The 23708-nt window shown below is 37.4% G+C and overlaps 2 long non-coding RNA genes across 2 annotated transcripts; one reads left to right on the forward strand and one right to left on the reverse strand.

The window, feature by feature from the left end:
- The first annotated feature begins 1180 nt into the window (after positions 1-1180).
- On the forward strand, positions 1181-22513 carry LOC135414644 (uncharacterized). The gene is made up of 4 exons (XR_010430763.1): positions 1181-1555; positions 9621-9672; positions 16105-16205; positions 16554-22513. It is a non-coding gene; the product is annotated as an uncharacterized LOC135414644 (long non-coding RNA).
- LOC135414645 (uncharacterized) lies at positions 8797-10475 on the reverse strand. The gene is made up of 2 exons (XR_010430764.1): positions 9935-10475; positions 8797-8942 (listed from the first exon to the last, which is right to left on the reverse strand). It is a non-coding gene; the product is annotated as an uncharacterized LOC135414645 (long non-coding RNA).
- Positions 22514-23708: the final 1195 nt, after the last annotated feature.

Genomic DNA, 23708 nt, shown 5'->3' on the forward strand with positions numbered 1-23708 from the left:
GCTTTGAGCAGGGAGGTTGAACCAGATGATCCACTGTGGTCCCTTCTAACCTGACCCATTCTGTGATTCTGTGAATCTGGGCTTTTAGTGTGTCAACAAGCAAGACTGAAGGAAGAATGTTACTAGAAAAGTGTTTAGTTCCATATTTTGTCTCTTCTAAGACAAAACAGAAGCTAACATCTGGATCAGGAATCCAAACTACGGGTGATTTCATTCCTATTCTGCTCTGGCAACAGCTGCGATTCTGTGCTTTTTCATCTTGAGGGTTTGTGAGCAAGCTACAATTGAATCCTAGATTGTTAGTAAAAATGTCTATTCATAAATGTGCACCTTCAGTATTGTTAAACTGCCAATAGGTGTTTTATATTTCTACTTGGAATTTTATGTGTATTATAGAAATAGTACACTAATAGAAGATAAAAACACTACTGATGTATAGAGCTATAATGATTCTAGTGAAATAAAAAAGTGTCTGAGAGCCATGGCTGATAAAGGTTTTAAAAAGGAGAATCACTAGAAGTTACAGAAAAAGCTGCAACATTGTGATACCTATGGTGGTATTTTTCCTTAGAATTGAGAATGTGGAGCATAATCTTCTTTAAACCCAAAAACCTGCTATGCCCAATCTTTTTCTTTATTTAGTTCTGCATAAAATAAGGGTATAATTTACTCTGCAAACAGCCTGTGATGAGCAGACTGCTGAGTTAATACCTTTTGTTAGTATCCAAAATGACAGTCAGTCAAAAGGAAGTGTCTATGGGGCAGAGGAAGTGAGGGGTGGAGTCAGAATATGCAACTAATTTATTATTCCAAGGATGTCAGACAGTCTCACAATATTTAGCACTAAATCTGGTTTTGATGGCATGTGATTTTTTTAAAGGAAACTTTCCAGGGAATTAAAATGTCCCCTTGTTTCCTGATAAGTGAAGATACTGATTTAGACAGACTTTCCTTATTTAAATATAATCTGTGCCTGAAATGTTAGTGATTAATGCTTTAAATAGTCAGCCAGTTGCAAAAGCAGTGAGTGCTTTGCTGATGATGTGCAAGGCAACAGCCCAGCTGCAGAGGGCAGAATACAGAGGATGACCACAGCAAATCAACCTTCCTTTAGCAAGAAGCTGTGTTTTGAGCCAGATAAGGGAAGAGGTCAATAAGAAGCAGATCCTGTGAGGTGGGATGGTGCTTTTTATCACACCAGTGTCCTCCCTTACTGGGTATAAAACTCCCCCACGGGTACAGTATCAGGACATTCACATTATTCATGGGGTATAACTGGCTCAATTGTAAAACTCCCCCCCCCTCCAGTAAAAATATCGGGACATTCACACATAGGTCTGCTTCCTACCAGAGGACTGTGCACGATCCACAGTGTTACAACAGAAAGTGTTAAAGTCCGCCCCAAGGGGAGGTACCTGGGCATTCCCACCAAGCCCGAGTGTATATTAACCCATTGAACTTTGTGCTTCACGGGCTTCCCTCACCCCCAACAGATCAAGACTGTGGTGGACATCTAAATTGCAACAATCAACTCTCATCGCTGGATACACAGAAGGTAATATCTTTCTACTCTTATCTTTTTTCTCTCTCTCTCCTTCTTACAAATTCTTCCTCTCAAAATATATTCTAAATCAGACTAAAAAAATTTCAGTCAATGCCTTAGCAAGTCCCTTGTTGTGTCTGGATAAGTTAAAATTGGTTAAGTTCGCGTTTGGTAAGTTGAAGTTTGTGAAGTGCCTTACTTTGTCTGGATGGGTTAAAGCTTGCTAAGTTAAAGTTTATAAAGTGCCTTATTTAGCCTGAATGTTGTTTTAAAATTTTCCAAGTACTTTATTCTACCCAAATGTTCTAAAGTTTGCAAGTAGAAGTTTGTCGTTGAACCTCCTGAGAATTTTGTTGTTTCTCCAACATACAGCCCAGAGTGAATCAAACAACCTTCCCCTAAACCCACCAAGTGGACTAGGGCATAACAATCTGTTCCATGTGAGGCTTATTAGACTTTATGATTGTCTGGCATTACCTGAACAGTTGAAGCATTCTACAGAATAGGTTCTGGATGCTTCACATCTGAGACTTAAAGAAGTTACTAAACCTTCATGACAACCATGAGCTTTGATCAACATCAATTTCCCTGACACTGTGGTAGAGAAGTTAAGCACCAATTATTTAGATATTTGTAGTTAATTCTGTTAAGTCAAGCTTTGTTTTGACTACAAATTTCGTAGTTAATATATTTATTAGACTCTTTTATTTTTTTAATTTAATTATATATGTAACTATATGCAGGACTAATTAGCAATAGCCCAGTTGTGCCTTAGGACATACTTTCAAAAGACACCAGTACCAATAACAGGCCAAATTTTCAACAGAGCTGTGTTCTGATGTAGCTGAAGATAAATTGAAGCAACAAACAACAAAAGGAGGGCAATGGAGAGGAGAAAGCAACAAGGGAAGAGGAAAAAGAGGAAGAAAGCACATCAGATTCATACAAAATATTTTACAGAACAAATAGTATTTTACGAAAGCACTCTAAAAATATTTTACATCAATATAGTTGAAAATCTTTTTTAAAACACAAGTTGAATTACAGTAAGGGAAGTTGAACTACTCATTTCCCAACATATGGGTATAAAATATCAGACTTCAAACATTTTAAAGTTAGCAAGGATAATTGAAACAAATATAAAAATATAAATATATATGCAGAGGTGAACGAGAATTTTTATATTTAGCACTGAATCTTATTCATCTGAGGTCTCATATTTAATATGAGCTCAAAAAGTCAGTATATTAACTGTAGAATATAGTATTTTTGTGACTGAATGTAGTAACTAGGTTTGGGGTCCTTGGAATAATCACACTAAAGAAAGAAAGAGAATTTACTTCTCAGTAGAGGAAGTTTTAAAAATGTTAGAAAACATATTTAAAAAATATTCAGTATGCTACCTGTAAACATTTGGGGACATTTTTAAAGTCATAAAGTACTCTTTGTCTAAGTTGGGAAGTTAAGCTGAAAGAAAAATTATTATTTAAAGATTGTACTAGTAAAACAGAAAGTCATCTGATAGGGAATTAAATATTTAGTTTAATTAAACTCCACTTGTCAGACTAGCCCTTATAGTTTTGACTACTGCATTGGAATTTGCTAGTATGCTTTCTTACTAAACTAATATTACTATCATAAATGAGTTCAGTCTTGTTTCTAAAATATTACCAATTTTTTTTGATAAATTTCAATCTTCCGTTCAAGTCCTTGATCTTGAAAAGAGTAACCAGGCATTACTCCTTAATATATGCAAATGTAAGACATCTTAGAATATTATTTGGCTTAAAAATCTATTTGTGGGGAAATGGTAGTTGGTGCTCAATGAACAAATTAAGATTTCCCAAGTTAGCCCAGGAAATCTGTTAGAACTAATGATTAAAAGAAGTTGTATACTAATAGGTAACATAGTCATGAATGCTCTTGCAAAATACTAAGAAAATTGCTGCATATTTTTTTATACAATAATCTTAATCTTAATTGAATTAATGGAATTTACAACAGAAATTTATTTAGTCATGGAGCAGCACTTGCTTTATTCAGGCTTGTAATTTTGTCCAGCATTACCACAAATTTCAATATAATCCAGAATGCCATAGATGAAACTATCCTAATGTTGTCCACTACTGTCATCTGATACTTGTTTGGGTTTGTACTACTACAGTAAAGTGCCCAATGGTGTAATTGTTGTAATATTGGCAGAGCGAGAGACAAATATTTACTACCTGGTCTGATCAATAATGTAACAGAGGGATGAGACAACTGATATCTCAGTGTGTTTTAGCTATCAGACATTCAAAGTGATCAATGATAAACAAGAAGTAGGGTACTGTGATATCACCAATTACTCTGAAAAATCCAGTGCAGAAATTAGAAACTGTGTGGTGAAAGGAAGATACCAGTTTCCTGTGGACAGACCTTAAATTCATGCTTTCTTCTGACTTCTTCAATAAACTGTAAATTTATAAATTTAAATGAGTCTGAAAACAAGTGGTCTGGGTGTACTTTTCACTATTATTCACGTCTTTATGTGTCTTAGGTGGGAATCAATTTGTATAACAGATTTCTACATCATAGATATCTTATCAGGCTAGGCTGATAAATGGAGAGAAAAAAAAACTCAAATGCATTTAGGGGGCACCTCATCTGCTTTAGACTTTAGGATGAGATGAATGATACACAGAAAGTGTTTATTTTTCTCCAGCAATTACAAAAGGGAGTGAGTTCAGATGTAGACACCTTTGTTGTAGACATCGCATTTGGTTGGCTGAATTCTACTCTTTCCGTGTTTTGTAAAAGGAAGGGAAAGACAACAGCAAAATCCTCCTCTTTTATTTCACTGACGAGCACACATGAGGTACTATGTCACTAAGGAATTAGTCCTTTAGTAAAAGCAAAACATTAGCTTTCCATGTAAATCAAGCTTCAGTAAAAAGAGTGGATTATTGCTGAATATACTGAGTAATGATCAGGAGCACATACCACACTGTACAGCAAGGACCTTGCTTTAATTGAATTGCAGAAAAGGTGTTACATGTGAAGATATTTTTGAAAGTGGGCTTCTCTGGCCATGTTTTTCTTCTATAGAGACTTACGCAAGAAAATTTTTCATCCGTATCACCATGTGGTACAGGTGGGAAGAACATAATTTTTCTTTATTCACATAGAATCCCAGGTCATTGTCAGTATTATTCAGCCTCCTGAGTGTTTCTCTACTCAAAATGGCAAAACATTACAGTCTTTTGATATATTTTTTGTTTGACTATTGATACCACTACCAAAAATGTTAGCATAAGGATTATGTCAGATCAAATTTCTGCATATTCTGTGTTTCGGGTCATATTGCTCAAAAACCTATTCAGCCTGCTCAGGGATTTGCAGTCCAGGTCAGAAAATAAGCATTCTCAGTTTCTTATGTGTTCCTATTCTGGCCATGGTTTCACATTTGGGAGAATTCAGTGGCTCTTGGTGCATGCTAGAGAGTAGCTTGGAGCCAATTGCAAACTCTTCTTAAGGGTGTATCTCCAGAACAGAACTGACATCTGTTTTATTTCCAAATTCCAACTGTAATCCTTCTATGGGTTCAGAAAACGACAGACGAATCATGGAAATAGAAGTCATTCAAGGTCATTGTTCAGCCTGGAGAAGAGAAGGCTCCAGTGAGACCTTATAGCACCTTCATCTATCTAAAGGGGACTACAGGAAGGCTGGAGAGGGACTTCTTATAAAGTGATGTAATGATAGGAGAATGGGTCATTTTCTTCTTTAAACTGGGAGTTGGTTTATTAGGAAGAAATTCTTTACTGTGAAGGTGGTGGGACACTGGAACAGGTTGCCCAGAGAAGTTGTGGATGCCTTATCCCTGGAAGAGTTCAAGAACAGGCTGGATAGGGCTCCAAGTAACCTGGTCTACTGGTAGGTGTCCCTGCCCATGGCAGGGGGACTGGATCTCTAGGGTCCTTCCAACCCAAACCATTTTATGATTTTATGATTAGCCTAAAAAACTACCACTTCTGGATTTTGAAATTTCATAAACTTCAATTTTCTGGAAGAATATTCTGGAAAATTATCAGTACATGATTGAGCCTTTCAGGGTGTAGAACTATGGTATTGTCTTGCATTAAAATAAGGTGAAGTGGAGGGAGAGTTCCAGATGCCTAGACCCTTGGCAATCCAGGGTGTCTCAGAGGGCTTCACACACTGACAGTCTCACATGCTCCCACTGACCACCTCTAGTGATAAGGGGTGATCAAAATATAAAGCGGTGATAAAAGATTGTAGCCTTAGCTGTTTACTAGAGCTAATTTTTGGATAGAATACTGTTAAATTAGAATAGGGCCTTGCTAGCTTATGCTACCTTACATACAGGACATGGTTAACTTTATAATGAAGATTCTAGCAGAAGCAAAAACCTTGGAGTTGTGATAAGGAGCTTTGAGAGAGACCTTGAAGATTGATAAAGGGGGGCTCCAAGAGAAAGAGATAAGATGAAACCAGTTTTGAGGTGAGTGGCCAGTGCCAGTTCATCATTCTTTGCAAAGGTGAATAGTTCAGAGCTGAGGAAGGCTCTGACTTCATCCAAAAGACCCCCAAATGAAGACCCCCAAGGGGCATTCCGAGGCAGAGTTGTAGGGGTGGTGTATGTTAATGATTTCCCCTCCTAATTTTCAGGAATTTGCTGGCACAGCTAATGCATATGTAACACTACAATGTATATGTAACACAACTAATGCATATGTAACATGTATCACATAAAAGCAGCTGAACAAAGGCAATAGGTGTGCATGTTTGGCGAAATTATTCCCCATGCACCTGGTGCTATAAATAAACACACCTGCTTCAATACTCTTTGTGAGTTTTGGGGTTTGTTTCCGCAAATCACTAGTATTGATCCTGTGCTACGTAAAGGATGTATCTCAGGGACACACATAACAGAAATTTCTCAGTGACTTGTTCTGGGTCTGCCTTATTTATATCAGAGGCATGGAAACAGAGCACCAGAATTTGGCTTGCTATTTTTAAAATGTCCATAAATAAAAGCTAAATACTGTCATTTTTATTATAAATTAGTGGACCTGAATCACAAAAACTCAGCCAGACTTTAAAATATCTATGTTCCTATCAATTTCGAGTCATGCTACTAAGTCACACTATTCAATGAAGTGTTCTGAGTTAATTAAAAGTGCTGGGAAAGATTTTTTTTCTCCAATAATGTCATTCTCTCTTTCAGCCAACTAAACTCTAAATGCTTAACCGTGTATTTGACCTCCTACAATCTATCGCTCAACTTGAAGAAATGCCATTTTTTCCCAACAATCACTCAAGATTCTTGGACATATGTTGTCTCTTTCTGTAATTTCATTCGATCTTGATAAAAGCCAAACCATTAAAATTTTTTTTTTTCCCAGGAAAAAATAGCCTGAAGGGAACGTTTGTTTGAATGATACAACAGTATCATCAAGTTACCAAAGACTTAAATACTAGAGACAAAACTGTGTCAGGTGGAGCTGACGATTTTAAGCGTACTCTTTTGATTTAAAACAAGTTTGAATTTTTTTTCCTTTTCCTGGCATATATTACAAGACATTGACTCTAATTGTTTCTGCAGATGTGTTTGTTTTAGGACTAGATTTTTTTCCTCATAAATGGGTCTAGAACATAGTGTTGTCTTTGCCTTGAAAACAAAGTCTGCAGCTGACAAGATATCTTTTCCTGGTGATGTGACCTGAACCACACAGACATATTAGATTTCATTTTCAGCTACAAATATTGTTCACAATCTATGAAATTTCATGTGTAGATGATTTCAAAATTAGTATATCTGGTCTAGCTGAGAGGGAGTTAATTTTCCTCATAGCAGCCCTCACAGTGCTGTGCTTGGTATTGGTAGCTAGAAAGGTGTTGATAACACACCAGTGTTTTGGCTACTACTGGGCAGCACTGACACAACATCAGCACTGTCTCTCCAACATTACTCCCCAACCTCCCTTCCCTGCACAGTAGGCTGGGGATGAGCAAAATCTTGTAAGGGGACACAGCTGAAATAGCTGACCCCAACTGACTGAAGGAATTTTCCGTACCATATGATGTCTGCTCAAATATAAAAATTAAGAAAAGAGAAGTGGGGAGCATTTGTTATTTACAATGTTTGTCTTCTCAGTCAACCACTACATGTGCTAAAGCCCTGCTTCCTGGGAAGTGCCCAGACATCACTTGCTGATAGGAAGTAGAGAATAAAATTTATTTTTTTTTCCTCCTTTTCTTGCATGTGCAACCTTTCTCTTTTGCTGTAGTAAACTGCCTTATCTCAACCTATGCATTGTTTTCCACCTTATTTTCTCTCCCCTTTCCAGTTGAGAAGGGGAAGTAATAGAGCAGCTTGGTGGGCACCTGGTGCCCAACCAGGGTCAATCCACCACAATGAGTAAGACCAGGCATATACTGCATATAGACCGTATACTGCTGACATGTCTTGGTGATACTATAAAGCCCTATGAGATGACTTCTTTTGACTTAGCATGATAGTTGTCATTTATGCGTTTAATTTTTTTGGTGCAGCACTCATTTGAATCATTAGGTACCACTAGTGTGACAGAAGAATTCATGACTTTTGAAGGATTTGTTAGTCAGTTTAAATTACACCCCTATGTGTGATTTTTCTGGATGATTAATGTCACAATGTTTCATCTTGTAGTATTAAAAAGGAAAAAAAAAGAAAAAGTACCCCTAGACAATGTTCTAACTGTCCTTAACTAATCTTTAAATCCTTCAATGAGGTTGACCTAAATTACAAAGTCACTTGCTTGCTATGTTGTTGTGATATCCCATGGCTATAACAATACAACTGTCAATCTCAAAAGTGAAGTTTATGTACAGAAAACCAGGAACTGGGCCATGATTTTAGAACCTGCTTCCATGATGGATCAGAATTACCTCAAACTTCATCATTACTGTTAAATGTTAAACCTATTTTTTATCCTAACTTTATAATAATAATGTAATAAAAAGCATCATGTAAATTCCTTCTCTGAGTATAAAGGGTGTAGGAAAAACTTCAGACAGTTTTTTCTATATGTTTAATATGTAAGGTATGATATGAATTGAATTTTGGCTAAAGTTTTTATTTTGGACAGCAGACAATGGATTATGTAATTAAATGCAGTGAAAGTATTGATGGAAAAGCAGGGTAGAGTCTGTGAAGGAATGCTGTAGTGTCCGTCAATTCTTTAAGAGAGCTAAGGAGGAGACTTGGAAAATCCACCCACTGCTTTAATCATTCCACCTGGCATCTGTCATGGGTCTTGTTTTAAAAGAAATGTGTATTCATGAAGACAGAGTTCCTTGTAAAAACAGATTACCTCCATGTTGTTCTGAATCATCTCTGTTTCAGGCTTAGCATCTATAACAAAACAAAAAAACCCCCAAAAAATAGTTGTAGGAATTTTAAAAAATACTATAAAGATACATTTACTGTTTTTCTGACAAGATAGAGATGTACACAGCCTTTGCAGTGTGCTAGCATCTAACATTATGAATTAGGGTGACCAATGGCTGCATTGCCCTTCAGGTTTTTTTTCAACACCCACCAAGAATAATCTTCTCCATAACTTAGGCACTGAAGTGAGACTGACAGGCCCATAGTTTCCAGGGGAATCCTTCTTGCCCTTTTTTAAAACTGGGACAATGTTCACCAGTTTCCAGTCAACTGGGACCTCTCTGGATTGCCAAGATAGTTTAAAAATCAGTGGAGGATGCATCCTGATGATATCAGCCAGCTTTTTAAGCACTGAATCCCACAAGGCCCCATAGATATGTAGGGATCTAGTTGGAGCAGCAGATCCTCACAACTTCAGAGTTAACTGGGAGTTTATAATTCTCACAGCCATGGTCTTCCAGCTCAGGGCAGGGGACCCCCTTCATCTGTCATCAGTGTTGAAGACAGAGGCAAAGAAAGCATTAAATATCTCTGCCTTGTCTCTGTCCCTGTTTGTGAGGTGACCATCCTTATCCTGTAATTTCGGCACTGCCTTTTACCATTAATGCATTTTAAACCCCCTCTTTTTATTATCCCCCACAGTTCTTGCCAACTTCAAATGAGCTTTGGTCACATGAATTTTCTTCCTACAGTGGTGAGTAGCATCTCTGTACTCCTCTCACATCACCTGACCATGCTTCCACTGGGCATACATCTATTTTTGCCTTATATCCAAGATTCCTGCTCAGTCAGCCTGGCCTCCTGCCTCATCTGCTTCACTTCCAGCATTTAGGGATTGCCTGTTCATGGGCCCTTAGAAAGCAATACTTTGAAAGCAAATACTTAGAAAGCAAAAGTGACCACCACTAATGGACCCCAGCACCTTGAAAAGCATTTTCCAAGCGGACTTTACTTACTAGTTCCCTGTGCAGCCTGAAGTCTACTCTCCTCATGTCCAGGGTTGAAATTTTGCTGGCACTTTTCCTCCCATCAACAGATTTTAAACTTGATTGCTTTGTGGTCGCAGTGGCCAAGAAGGCCACCAATCTCCATTTCACTCATGAGACCCTCTCTGTTAACAAGCAACAAATCAAGGAGGGCTTCTTTCCTCGTTGGCTCTCGTAGTACATGTACCATGAAGTTGTCATCGAGGTCTTTTAGGAATTTTCTGGGTCTGTTTGTGCCAGCCCAGTTAATTTCTAGTTAGTTGTAGTCACCCATGAGGACAAGGGCAGATGATTAAGAGGTATCTCTTAGTTCCTTAGAATAAGTCATCGGTGTCATCGTCCTAGCTAGGCAGTCCATAGTAGACTCCCATGATGACATCTGCCCAGACGCTCTCAACTATGACATTGCCAACTCTAAGCTCCAACCCTTCCGTTACATAAAAAGCCACCCCCCAGCCTCACCTGCCTTGCCTATTCCTCCTGAAGAGCCTCTAACCATCCAACATGGCACTCCAGTCACAGGCATTCCAGTCACTGCATGCATTGGTATAGAAACATTTCAGATGTGGTTCATTGTAGCCAATGCCTCATGGAGCAGATTGAGGGATCCCACTAGCATTCACTTCCTCGAGTTTTGGTGCACCGTCCCACTGCCTTTCACTGGAAAGCCTGGTTTTGTCCCTTTATCCTTACAAACTAGTTTAAAACTCTTAAATTTTATGGGAAAGTCTGGTTTGTTTTGCAAAGATAACATCTCCAAATAGATGTCCATGTTTCCAGGAGATTCTATTTGTCATATCACACCTGCATGTTCACTGAAAGGGCTTTGTACTACTGTCCTGAAAGCTTTCCAAAAACTTGTCAGTATGAAAGAGTTACTTAGCATCACAAAATGTCCTAAGTTTATTAAAAACAGTAAGAAGGCTGCTGTCTGTCTTCCTGGAGCCAAAGGACAGATCCTACAAAACCAAATTCTTTCCCTGAAATAAGGTCAGGAATTTTATGAAAATGCATCATTTTTTATTGGCACAAAAAGCTTGTTTCAGGGTGAGAGGTTACAGGAAATGTCTTGGTCTTGTATCTTAGAGATACAAAGAAAATGGATGGGAAGTCTCAGGTGGAAGGCTGAGTGAGACCAATTGGCAGCTGGGTGTGAGCCAGCAGTGGCTGCTGTGATGCCAGGACAGAAGCATAAGGACTTTGACAAAGAGGGATGTGCAGCTTCTCAGAGAAGACCTTCCCTAGTTCGGCATCTGTGGCCTGTAGTCCCTGTTCAGAAGGGAAAAATGAATAGTTTTATGATGGGGTGGAGTTTTTGTGCAACTTACTTACTTAGATCTGTTGGGGAAATTCCTCAGCAAGAGTTAGGGAGCCAGCTGATGCTCTGTTAGTCAGATGGAGAACATCTCCTGAAAAGGACTGTCGATGGTACTTGGCTGCATCTCAAAATATCTGGGAAAAGCAGATTCAGCCAGTCGAAAAAGAAAGGACTGAGAACTGTGGAGGATTTAAGGGAGCAGTGTCTCTATTCTCATGTAATGCTGAATTGCCAGAATAAAACTTGATTTTCATCATAGTTTACAATGCACTGATTGTACGGAATCAATCAATGCAACAGTAAGTTATGCCTTCACCATGATTATAGTACATCTTGTATAAGTGACTAAATGAGAGGCTAAAATTGCTGTGGCATAGGGATTTATATTACAATAGATATTTTTGCATAAATCTATGGTGATGCTTCAGCTTTCCCTGACATCCATATCTTCAGAATATCCTGTCAAAGGACTGAATTAATACTGCCACTAGAGGAGGCTGGCAAAAATAGACAAGCCTTTAGTCCTCAGAGGAGGTAAAAGAAAAACGGAGAACCTGGTTAGTGCATTTAAAATTTAGAAGTTTTTATGTATAAGAGAAAAAAGGAGAAAGGAGAAAGATTAGAAGTCAGTGTACTCATAGACATGCTTCCTCTCAGGAATGCATTTTCTTTGCTTTTTACTGTCTGTTTTCAAAACAGCAAGGCACCTAAACACTCAAAAATTGTGATTTTAAAGACAACCCTTCTCCAAATATTTTCCAGTAGAAAAGATACTTTTCTGAACTTCTCTGTATAGATGGAAGGACAGTCTGAGACATGAAAATTTGTAAATACTTATCACACTTCCTGAACTATATCTAAGCTCCCCACTATTGAGTTATTAGTGCAGTAGGGAACATTTAAATGCAATTAAGGAAATGAGAAATCTGTCAGGATTATTAGTGCAGCATCTTGTAGTACAGGCATGCTTGCAGCTAATGAGGACAGCTGCCAAGCCAAAAATATCAATTATGTCTGAATGACAATGGATTTGATTACACTCCTTTCTCACTTTTTCATTATAAAAAAAAGAATATGACAATTCTGGGTGAACACTTTAATGTTTAAACCCTAGTAGAAGCAAAGAGGAGGAGAAAGAGGGAAAGGGAAGAGGAAGGGAGGGGTGGGGAGATTTGTTCTTATAGTACTGTGGTTAGAGCAATCATGTGGGAAGTTGAATCACTATATTTGGTTCTTATTCCCCATGAGATTTTAACATTCACATCCCACGACTGGCAGTTACATCCAGCAAAAAATTGCTTTATGTATTGAATATTTAAGATACAGGGTAGGAATGGGGGGGGGGGGGGACACACACCACTTTCTAACATGGAAGCTTGGCCTGAAATAAGTCCTGTAGTGTCCTGTCTTTGGGGATCATGTATCAACCAGCACCTATGGTGTTGCTTGCAACAGGCACCTCTCCATCTGGAGCTTTGGCAGTTCTAAAATATTTAAATATTAATTGATCTAGAAAGTAAGAAACAGAAGCTCCCAAAGTAGTGGTAAGGGACTCACCTGAAAGAAAGGATGCAGATTTATCAGAAAGGGTGCCACAGTCTAGTAACCATGGTGTTAGTGGATCAAGGGTTGGACTTGATGATCTCAGAGGTCCTTTCCAGCTCTGCTGATTCTATGATTCTAAAAAGGTGAGGAAATAAGCAACACAGTGTCTGCCCTTCTCAGGAAAGAGGAAACATGCGCTCCTGGTGTGCTGGAAGAGGTTGGCCACATATGTAAGCAACAGAAGGTAGACCTTCTTTTCAGCTTTTGGAGATGAATATACACATTTCTCAGATCTCTTTCTTTGACTTTGTACTGAAATAAAAAGTGGGTACAGCAAATCCAAGCTACATCCATATAGGGAGCAGCAGTCACTTGAGCATAGTTGATCAACTACTTCAAAGCTTTACACCATGTCTGTTCTGCTGACAGTTGGCTACTGACAATAGTAATAGCTGGCAGGATCTGACTGTTCAGAATTACTGGCACCTCACCAAGAAATGGAAAGACTGCTTAGAGTGGATTTGGATATATTGTAGATGAAGCAGAATATATCATGCTTTAAAGTCAAGGGCAACTGTTCCTTCTGCAAAGGGGCTAGATGAGGCAAGAAGGACTTATACAATCTCTTGAAATTATAAACATTCACTGCTAGAAAGAAAAAAAAGCCAAGAAGCAGTGTAACTTGAGATTAGCCAGGCAGCAATTATCCCAGCAATAATATGGTATATGTTTCTTCTTTACTGCTCTTGTGTAGATTACAAATGGTTTTTAAAGCAGAGCCGGATAAGCCTGGGAATATTGTACTTAATTTAGGAGCCAGCAGGAAAATCTACAGAGACTTCAAATCTCACTGAGGCCTTGCTCAGCCTTATAGACAGGAAACAATAGCAACAAAACATTAAAAGCTTAAGAAGAAAGAAATAAAACCTTAAAAAAAATCATGCTGGACTTTCTCTGTAGAGCTTTCTTATTAAGTGTACTGGATCCTTCATTTCTGTGTCCACGCTCTAATGACCTAACAACCTGCTTCTTCTGCATTGTCTTTTACTGTATTTATATAATTACTCAAATAAACAAACCCCAGAAAGCTGAGAGTTCGTCTCCTTCAACAGCATATTCACCAAAAAAATTCAATGGGAAAAAAAAAGATGTAATTCCTTTGTCTGTGTGTGTGTGATCTTCATCTAAAATCTTTTATTTCTCCCTGGTGTTAATGTTAGAGCAAAGGGCTATCCAGAATAGTCTATTACTGTCTTCCCTTTCTCTTTTCCTTTGCTTTATCACCAAAGTGCTCTAATATTCACTGCAATCTAGGTACCATGTCAATTTATTTTTGTCCTGTCTGTCTTTACTGGTGAAGAAGTGTTTCTGAACTCACTTAGTTTCCCCTGTTGACAAAACCACAATTTATCTCCCTTCCATGCTGGGAAAAAAAAAAATAATTTCATTGATAAACCTTGGAAAATCTGAAACAATGCATTTTTACAAGTTTGGTTTTGAGAATTCTAATCCCAGTAAAAATTTTAATCTAAAAGTCATCATATTGCATTGCAATACACACCATTTTTTTCTTCTGAAGAAAATTATGAATCTAAGCAATATTTCATTTTCTTTTCTGCCTGTAAGCTCTGGAGTTTAAAGGCTGTGAAATTTTGAATGGGTTTGCATTTGGCTGCAAATATTTTGACAATTTTCTGGTATCATACTTGGTAGAAATCACAACACCTAAATTTGTAATCAATGAAAAGTGCTGAAAACACAACAAAATGAGCAAAGTCAACAGATGCCGAATACAGATGGAAAGGAGTTGGCACAATGCCTAACACCTTGTACCTAAAATTGAGTAGCTATTTTGTCTTTATTTCCTTGTTTTCCTTTTAACAAGATTGTTCTTCCAGCTTTGTAAATCACATATAACCAAAGGTTATATGCCATCCAGGTCCCTCACAGTTGAGTGCTCAGCTGCTTCCCTGGGGCTTGGGCAGGGGGGCCATGCCCACCTCAGGGCTGTGCCAGCAGCCTCCCAAGCTGCCATGGGACATCCCGCAAGGGCCAGGGTGCTGCTATTGTTCCTCTGTTGGTTTGTTGGTCTCTGCATTTCACTGCTTAGCAAACTAGCATAGCCTGCCACAATTTTCAGTTTTGCATTGATACACCAGCCTACAAGGAGTGGTAAATGAGGATTCCAAGACTTGGATATGAGCTGTTTTAATGAACAAGATTATCAGCCATGGAGCCAAAGCAGAGATACATGTCTCTTCTCTTACTTAACATATGTGATTAATACTTTTCAGCCATTTAGAGAACTTATTCCTTGCTACTCTGCAAGGACTAAAAGTTGGTTGACTTTTCAGTATTTTTTAGATCTAGGAGGAGGTACCTGTCTGGAAAGCTTAATAGCAATAAGGGGCTGAGTGAGGGCTCTGAGTTTCTTCCCAGGAGCCAGAATAATAATCTGTTCTCCCTTGTGAAGCCTTTCTTAGAAATGTTATAGAACCATGAGGGTCATCTTGTCTCTTAAATACTGGATCCTACGTGCGTCAGACCTACGTCCAGTCTCTAATGTTAGTTATCAAAAATATTTTTCTTTTGCTTTCAAAATACTAACAAGAATAATATCCATAATATAAAAAACCAGCTTTGGTGTCCTTTAATTCCCTCTTTAAAGGAACACGTCACATATTAAAAGTTAAAACTGTGGGAGATAAACCACCTCACAATAGTATATAACCTAGAAACAAAAACAAAAATGAGGAAGACACTAAAGGATGTTCAGTAGAACAACACACCTGCCACTCAGACAAGCATCTGGGATCCGATTTCTATATTTTGCAGTAAGACCACTGAAGTCTTAGTTGATTACTTTCCTTCCAAACTGATGTTTAGTGAATTATAAAATGTAGACTAATTTCACGTGTTCTGTGATGGTCTCTACTTTCTTTTCCATCCTGATAGAAAGGCTCATAAGTTCCAATATTTGTTTTTCTGTTTCTCAAAAGTAGTGTTTCCAGAGGAGAGAAAAAAAAAGAAATGAGGTTCATAAAGTAATCTCTGAAATCTAATTGCCAGTGTCAGCTGCAATAAAAATGTCTCCATTACTGCCCAAAAACCAGAATGGGGAAAAGGCTCTTAAGCAATTGAATTATATTGACACATGAAGCCACCAAAAGCAGTAACTAATTAGCTTAGTAGTATTGCTGTAATGTATTACAGTGTTCTCCCATAATTTAGACAGCTTTGAGTTTTTAAAGATACTTGAACATTTGCTATTTTGTAGATTTGAAGTCAATGGGACGACCATGACTTAATGAAAACAGCATTTTGCCGATGTTGATGCTTTTGAAAATCTCATCTTTAAAGCTCTGTGGAAGTAATTGGGTAAGTATGTTGGCATGGACTGGGGAAGGAAACTGAATTGCTTTTTAACACCATCTAACAGGTTATAATGGACTAGACTTAATTATAATCTCTAATTATAATTAGAGAACTAGAACAAAAAGGAACCGTCTGACTTTTAAGAAAACAGGTATTCATAGAAAACAAACAAAAAAATCCAAAATAATGTCAATATCTCTTCAGTAGGGACCTCTGGGTACTTAAGAAGCCCTAAGCTTCTACACGAAAATGTTTGTTGCACAATGTCACCTTTCTGCCAACATCCAGTACAGAACAGGGATGAAGCTTATGATTCATAGGACATAAAAACACCACTCTCTATATTTTCAGGCAGTAAAGCTGTTATGATCAGAAACTGCAACACCAGAATGACTGGAAATATGGTCAGGATGCATACTTCTGCTTTGCAGTTGGAATTGTGGCATTCTTGAAAGATTTCATGAAGTCTGAATATTCATTTATTTTGGGAAAAGCTAAGGATCTTCTGGTAGAGCAAATTTTTCTGTTGTTTGGACCAAAGCAAAATAGGACCTGGAAAATCACAGAATTATAGCTTCTTTTTTTTTTTTTAATTGGTTTCTTCATTTATTTGGATGGTTTTGTACAATGATTAGAGACTAAATGTTTTATTTAAGCTGCTTTGATTTCCTCTAAAATCATTGCCAACTTGAGCACAAGATGATACATGAAATCAAAAATTCCTTTCTGAAAATGTTATACTACGCCATTTACCAAATCAAGCACTTCAGTTCTCATTAGCTCTAGAATAAAATATTCTGGGGTTTAGGCAAAAAGCATCTATCCTATTATGGATATGCCATTTTCTGTAAAATTGTATTTCAACTGGTACCTGGAATATGGCTAACCTACCGGCCTTTGGCTTGAAAATAAAAAACAAATCTTCATTTTACCATTTTATCTTCCCTAATTTGTACCATATAAATATGGTTTGTTTTGTACTATTTAACTAAATTAGCAAATATCCAGACCAACAGGAAACAAATAACTGTTCTCCCACTGGATTTCTCACTGCCCTTCCAGCCACTGAGCCTTACTTGTTCTTGGCAATTCTGCAATTATGCAGCTTTAAGTGAAAGATACACAACATGCACCCCCTTCCATCTTATGTGTTGCTCCAGTATGTCCCCAATTTACATTTTTTCTTTCTATTTACTGAGAATATTACACATTTCCCATTGTAAGTAAATGCCCAACTGATTGAAAAAAAATGTTAAAATAGCAGTGGGGCAAGAGAGAGGCCAAAGAAAATGGCATCAATCCTACTGGAATAGGATATGTAATCTCTCACTTTTTATACTTTGTGAGGTTAGAAGGTTTCCCATTGTAGTACAGTAACACACAATTTCTTTGATATTTTTGTACCTTCAGCATGGCCATTTACAATAGAATAATTTTTGACTGGGATCTACAAAATCTGACTGACACAGTCCATTACTGTGCATGTCTTTGTTACTTATTCCAGCAGGGACATGGATGAATTATCATGGAATCATAGAATGATTTGAGTTGGAAGGGACATTAAAGATTCTCTAGTTCCAATGCTCTGCCACAGGCAGGAACATATTCCACTAGACCAGGTTGCTCAGTGCACCATCCAACCTGAACTTGGACACTGACAGAGATGGGGCATCCACAACTTGTCTGGACAACCTGTTCCAGTGCCTCGCCACCCTCACAATAAATAATATTAATAAATAATATTAATAAATAAAATTAATAAAAAGAATAATCATTATCATAACCATCATCCTAATATCCAATCTAAATCTCCCTTTTTTCAGTTTAAAGCCATTCTCCCTTGTCCTATCACTAATTCCCTTGTAAAAACTCCCTCTCGAACTCCCTTGTAGGCCTCCTTTGGGTACTGGAAAGTGCTATATGGTCTTCCTGGAGCCTTCCCTTTTCCAGGCTGATCAACTCAATTCTCTCAGTTTAAATTCACAACAGAGATTCTCATGTCCTCTGATCATCTTTATGGCCTTCCTATGGACTCATTCTAACAAGTTCATGTCCTTCTTATGTTGGAGGCAAGTATTCCAGTCTGGGTGCGGAATTCTCTGAGAAGGTTCAAAGTGGGATTTTGATGCACAGAATGGTCTTACAGGGTCCTGCTGTGGTCACTTGTGGAAAACAATAACAATAATACGCACTTTCTCCTGAATGAAAAACTTTCCCATTATCCCTGCCTGAACATGTCTATTAAAAGCTCATATTCTTCCTGTGCAGTTAAAGTTGTTTACTGGCTATTCTCATCTAACAAATCTATAAATGTTTCTACAAACTTGTGCTTATCGTGTAGGCTAGATTCTTTTACTTTTGTTTTTGGTGCTTTAAGATGTCATATTACTCATGAACTTATGATGCATAAGTGTTCTTTCTGCACAACACCCACATAACACATTTTAATTACAACACATACACCCTCTCTTTTTGTTCATATTTTCATTATCTCTTTGTTTGTTATTATGGAAATAGTTGTGTTACTGGCATATTACTGACACCATCAAAAGGCAGAATTCAATTTATTTGTCTCACATTTCGAAATGCAGCAAGCTTACTAATTATCACCCTTTTTTTCCATCTGTAACTGCAGTCAGTCTCGTTGAAGTGGTATATATGTTCTCACCTGCTTTACAGCGAGACCAAATAAAAGCAAACTCAAAGAAAAAAAGCTACTTTTCAAAATTTTATTCTAGCTTGTTTGCTGAAACCTCCAGGAAAATTGTCAAGAGATTTTCAGTATAAATGTTTATGTTACAAACTGATTCAGATCCTTTTCCTTTTGCTATTCTATCCTTTGTTTTAAATGATTAGTGGCTTGTAGTGGTTGACACCACTATTTGGGGTCATAGTAGTAAATGATATTATGTCATCATTCTGACAAGGTATTTAATATCTCTCCTTATTAATCATCTTACGCCTTTTAAATATTTCATTACTGCATTTTTCATACATTGTATGAGGTTTTTTCACCAAATAAGAGACAATACTTGGTCATTTCTCCCGTGGCCTAGAGTGGAGACAGTATTTTCATCTCTTATTATAATGTGAAATGTGTAATGTAACTCATGGAATCAGTAAAAATATTCAATACATGAATCAAAAATCAAGTTATTTCAGTTAAGAGTAAGAATCCCTAAAAACTGCATAGTCATATCGCCAACAGTATTTATTGAGATAGTATATTGTAAAATGAATTCTATTGAGAGCAAGACATTTAAAATGGAGTTACTTATTGATCCTAAAAGAATGAATCTTCTGCTAAATGGTTCTGGCTTTCATTTTTAATTTCTTGCTCTGTATTCCCTAATGTGTCAAAGAGACAAACCCAGCAGTGCATATTCCCTGTCCAACCTGTTGACGTGTTTACTGTTAACATTTATGGCAATGGCTAAAAATTCTAAAAGATTGCAGCCTAAAGTTTTCTATGTCTATCCTTCCACTAACGCACCAAACAGACCTCCCAGACTACAAAATGAGCAAAGTTTAATTCCGGAAAATGTTTCTAGTACCTCTAAGAACGGAGCCATTCTGCCTTGAATTTTTAGCCAGAATTGAAGCATACAAAGAACATCCAGGTGATCTAGCTTGAGCTCTATCAAGACCACTATAATTCACCCAAGAGTGAAGTTGCAATATCATGTACTTTCAATATACTACAAAATCCCATTTGGATGCAGCCTTAGTCATATTTTATGTCTCTACATTTATGCTGAATTAGAAATCTAATGTCCAGTGACAGACAGACCTGCTTCCTCTGGCAACTCCAAAACCGGTGATTCTGATACATCTCACATAGTGCTTGGACATCTGCATAAAGTCTGTATATTTGGCAGCTCCATCACAGCACAAAGAAGGTAATGGAGAACAGGTGAGCTTCGTGAATGAATCCCTGTGTACAATAATTGTCCCAGTTTCCTCTTCAGTCCCTGACAGCTTCCATTGAGTCATTATACTCAATTTTTTTATGCTGTGTTAGGCCCCCTAGAAGTACCTACCTGTCTCTACTTATTATCAGTCAAGATGACCAGCTTGGGCTTGATCCCTGACGTCTAGATGATTGGGTTTGATCAGATGATTTTGCCTTTCTAAGTTCTACTTCATCTTCCCCCTTTATTTAAACTAAAAGCTTTCATTAGTCGTTCTTGCCATAGAAATATATAAAGTGATCATGTTGAGGTGTCTAAGCTCTTCTATGAATTTCTGCTTTCCAAGAAAGACTCATCCTCTTGCTCCAACTCCTGTTCTTCATTTCCCAGTACATTTTCTTGGAGATTGCTCAATTAAAATGTCATTAAAATGGCTAGATTTAATTTGTGACTCAGAACATTTTGAAAATAATAATATTTTTTCTAGTTACCAGCCCACTGGCTCCTGTATTTATATGGAAATGTACCAGAAACTATTGCATGTCTGTCAAAGAGATCACAAAGAAATATTTTGAGCTGTTTCCTGGGAACAATGTTTGTATTATGGATTCCAGTAGCAAAGGATCTCCAAGGCTGAGAAGTTCCTGCTTATAAATCAAGGATAACTGGATATATATCCTCATAAACAAGGATATCTGGAATCCCTGGCAATTCTGAACAATAAGCATGGCTGTGCCACCTCAAAGTAGTGGCCTTCATATGACTACACTGTGCAGCTTATTAGGAAGGACATAGTGCTGCTCTTTCTTTTGTTTCCTTGGAAAAAGTAATCCTGGAAAGATTCAGATTTTCTCACCTCCAAGCAATTATATCCTTTGTCTTAACATTTTACAGCACTCCATTGGTGGTAGCCTCAGTAGAACTTGTCTCAAAACCAGGTCACTCCACTGAGACATAAATTAGTCTAGACAGAGACCTAACAAACGAATGTAATACTTCTGTTATTGTCAAAAAGGACAAGTAAATGATTATCTTTCCTTGAAATTTTGCCTCTTCAGCCTCTGTACTGACAGAAGGTTGACCTACACGCCTATATAGGTTTTTTCCAGCTCTTACCTACCAGTCTGTTACTGTCTTCATAGTAGTTTGTGGGTAACTGTAAGATCTGTTTAATATTTATGATTCATCTTTAGCCTTTCTTAATATCAAGTTGCCAACCATCTGCACTTCAGCGAAAAATACACTTGATTCTGTTTTACTAAGTCACTGCAATGTAAGTGCCTAATAAAATACCATTTCTCCTTGCTAGTGTTTGAAGTTTCAGTTTTACTAAGGTTCACCCCACAAGAAGAAAGTAATTCAAAGAATCAATTTCTGAGAGCAGAGAGAGATCTTCTAGAGGGGAAGCCACTTGTCTGGCAGTGACAAAACTACCCATTATCTACAACCACATATTAACTAGAGGAAGAAAAAGAATATTCATATCTTAAATTGCACTATGTTAGTGTAATGGTTGTTCTGAAGAATTACCTCTGCCACTGGCCTATAACTACAGCAATATATTCTAAGAATGAAGGAGTGCTGAAAGTTTAAAAGAAGTTCAGCTTCCAAGTGGGAAGATCTGAAATCCAGGCAGAACAATTGAACTTTTTTCAGATATAAGTGGCTTCCTAAAAGATTGCTAAAGAAGATTCAGACCCCCTTATGAATTTTTTAGATTTCTGTAGCTGTAAGTAGACATCAAACTGGTTTTAGTCATTATCTTTCATGGATCTTTCAAAATTGGTCTGCTTAGTCCAACCTCACTTAAAGGGTCCTGGTGTAGGTTGAACCAGCCTGTCATCTGTAACAGGAGCCTCTGGACACTGCATACCACAGTACATACACTTACAGCAGTGAAATAAATTCACTGAAAATACAAGCCCTTAGCAACCAGATAGTAGGAAAGGCTAACAATGAACCATAAATATTAAGCGGATCTTACATTACTTAGCACAGAGACAGTAACTAGGCTCCCAGAGCAGTATAGTCATATTCAAACTGCACACTGACGAAGTTAATTAGCCTGGACATTTTTCTGCACAGCTAATTAGCCTGACTAATAAACCATGTTTATACTCTTTGTTTGAAGCCAACGATACCTCCATATTGTATGGATACAGAATTGCTTACTCAGGACTTTATCTTTTCAACAATTCATGACCCAAATCTATTCCTACTTTCTATTAGTGATCATGCTACTCAGGGCATCTGCTCCTTTCATATCATAGAGAATGAATAAATACAGATACAGCTTGTCAGTGTGCTAAAGCCATACATCTGAACACTAAAATACTTTTTTTTCAGCATTTACCATGCATAGACTTGCTTGTAGGCCAAGTTTTATTCCAAGTCTTAATATTGAGAGGCTGTCCTGAAACATGGATAACCATCTGTCTCTTTAACTAACTGAATAAATCTATATTTATTTTAAAAAACACTGTGCCTTTAGATATTCTTTTTTCTCCATGAATGGCTAATTCTTTTGTGAAGTTAATCAATCCCTTGCATACCATTATTTGAAATGGTTGTGAGTTCCTGTGAGTTAAAGATATTCCTTGTGAAAGGAATTTTATTTGTGCATTTTGAATAACCTTTCACTTCTAAGCCTGCTTCATGTATTACAAGAAAGGTTAAGTGGAATCTCATTTGCCTATTTTCTCCCTTCTCTTCTTGTAGAGATACATTTACTACTCTAATGTTCCTATCCTTCATGATTTTTAAAATTATACTTGTGATATTTCCTTCCTTATTTTTAACTTTCATGTTACCGGATCATGTGAAAAATTTCAGTTTTGCACATCCCAGTTGTGGAAAAATCTTTGTATATAGGACTTAAGTGTACTCTAAATAAAACCAATGCCTCTCTCTCCTGTCATCACCTCAGTAAATTTTAAGGTTTTTATTTCAGTCTTATGACATTACTTCCTAGGAATGGAGGGAGAATGGTGCCTCTGTCTATAGTAAACAAACCTGATTTCTTCATACCTGCAATATGAAGGAATTTCTTTGTGTTTCTCCCCTCTTTGTTATCCTTCTCTGAACACATTCTGTTTCTGCTATAACCATTCCTCAGCCAATGTTCTGAGAAAATGGCTAATGTGAAAATACCATCGCATTGCCAATTTATCTTTTGGTTGCATCATTGTAATATATACATATATCATCCAAGTCTTGCCATCCCTTTATATTTCACCGATATACTGCCTGAAGGCAGTATTATGAAAATGCATATAGACTCTATTATAACAAGGAATGGAGAGAATTTTATGTATTCCACCATGGAAGAGAATTAATGAACAAGGTCAAAGACTAGAAAATGCATGACCCTGCTGGGAGAAACTGTGCCAACCGTATTCCCTCATCTAACCAACAACAAATCTCGTCATGTCAGTGAACTGGGACAAAAAGTGAGAGAATAGCCAAAGCAATATACTCTAAATAAAACCCTAGAGCAAATCCTGTATAAAACAATAGGAATCTGTGAGTATGAAATTTGATGGTGCGAAGTAACTTGGGACTTTCAAGTTTTTCTGGAAATTCTTCCAAAACAAGG

The sequence above is a fragment of the Pseudopipra pipra genome, chromosome 5 (assembly GCF_036250125.1).
Source record: "Pseudopipra pipra isolate bDixPip1 chromosome 5, bDixPip1.hap1, whole genome shotgun sequence".
Taxonomy (NCBI): Eukaryota; Metazoa; Chordata; class Aves; order Passeriformes; family Pipridae; genus Pseudopipra; species Pseudopipra pipra.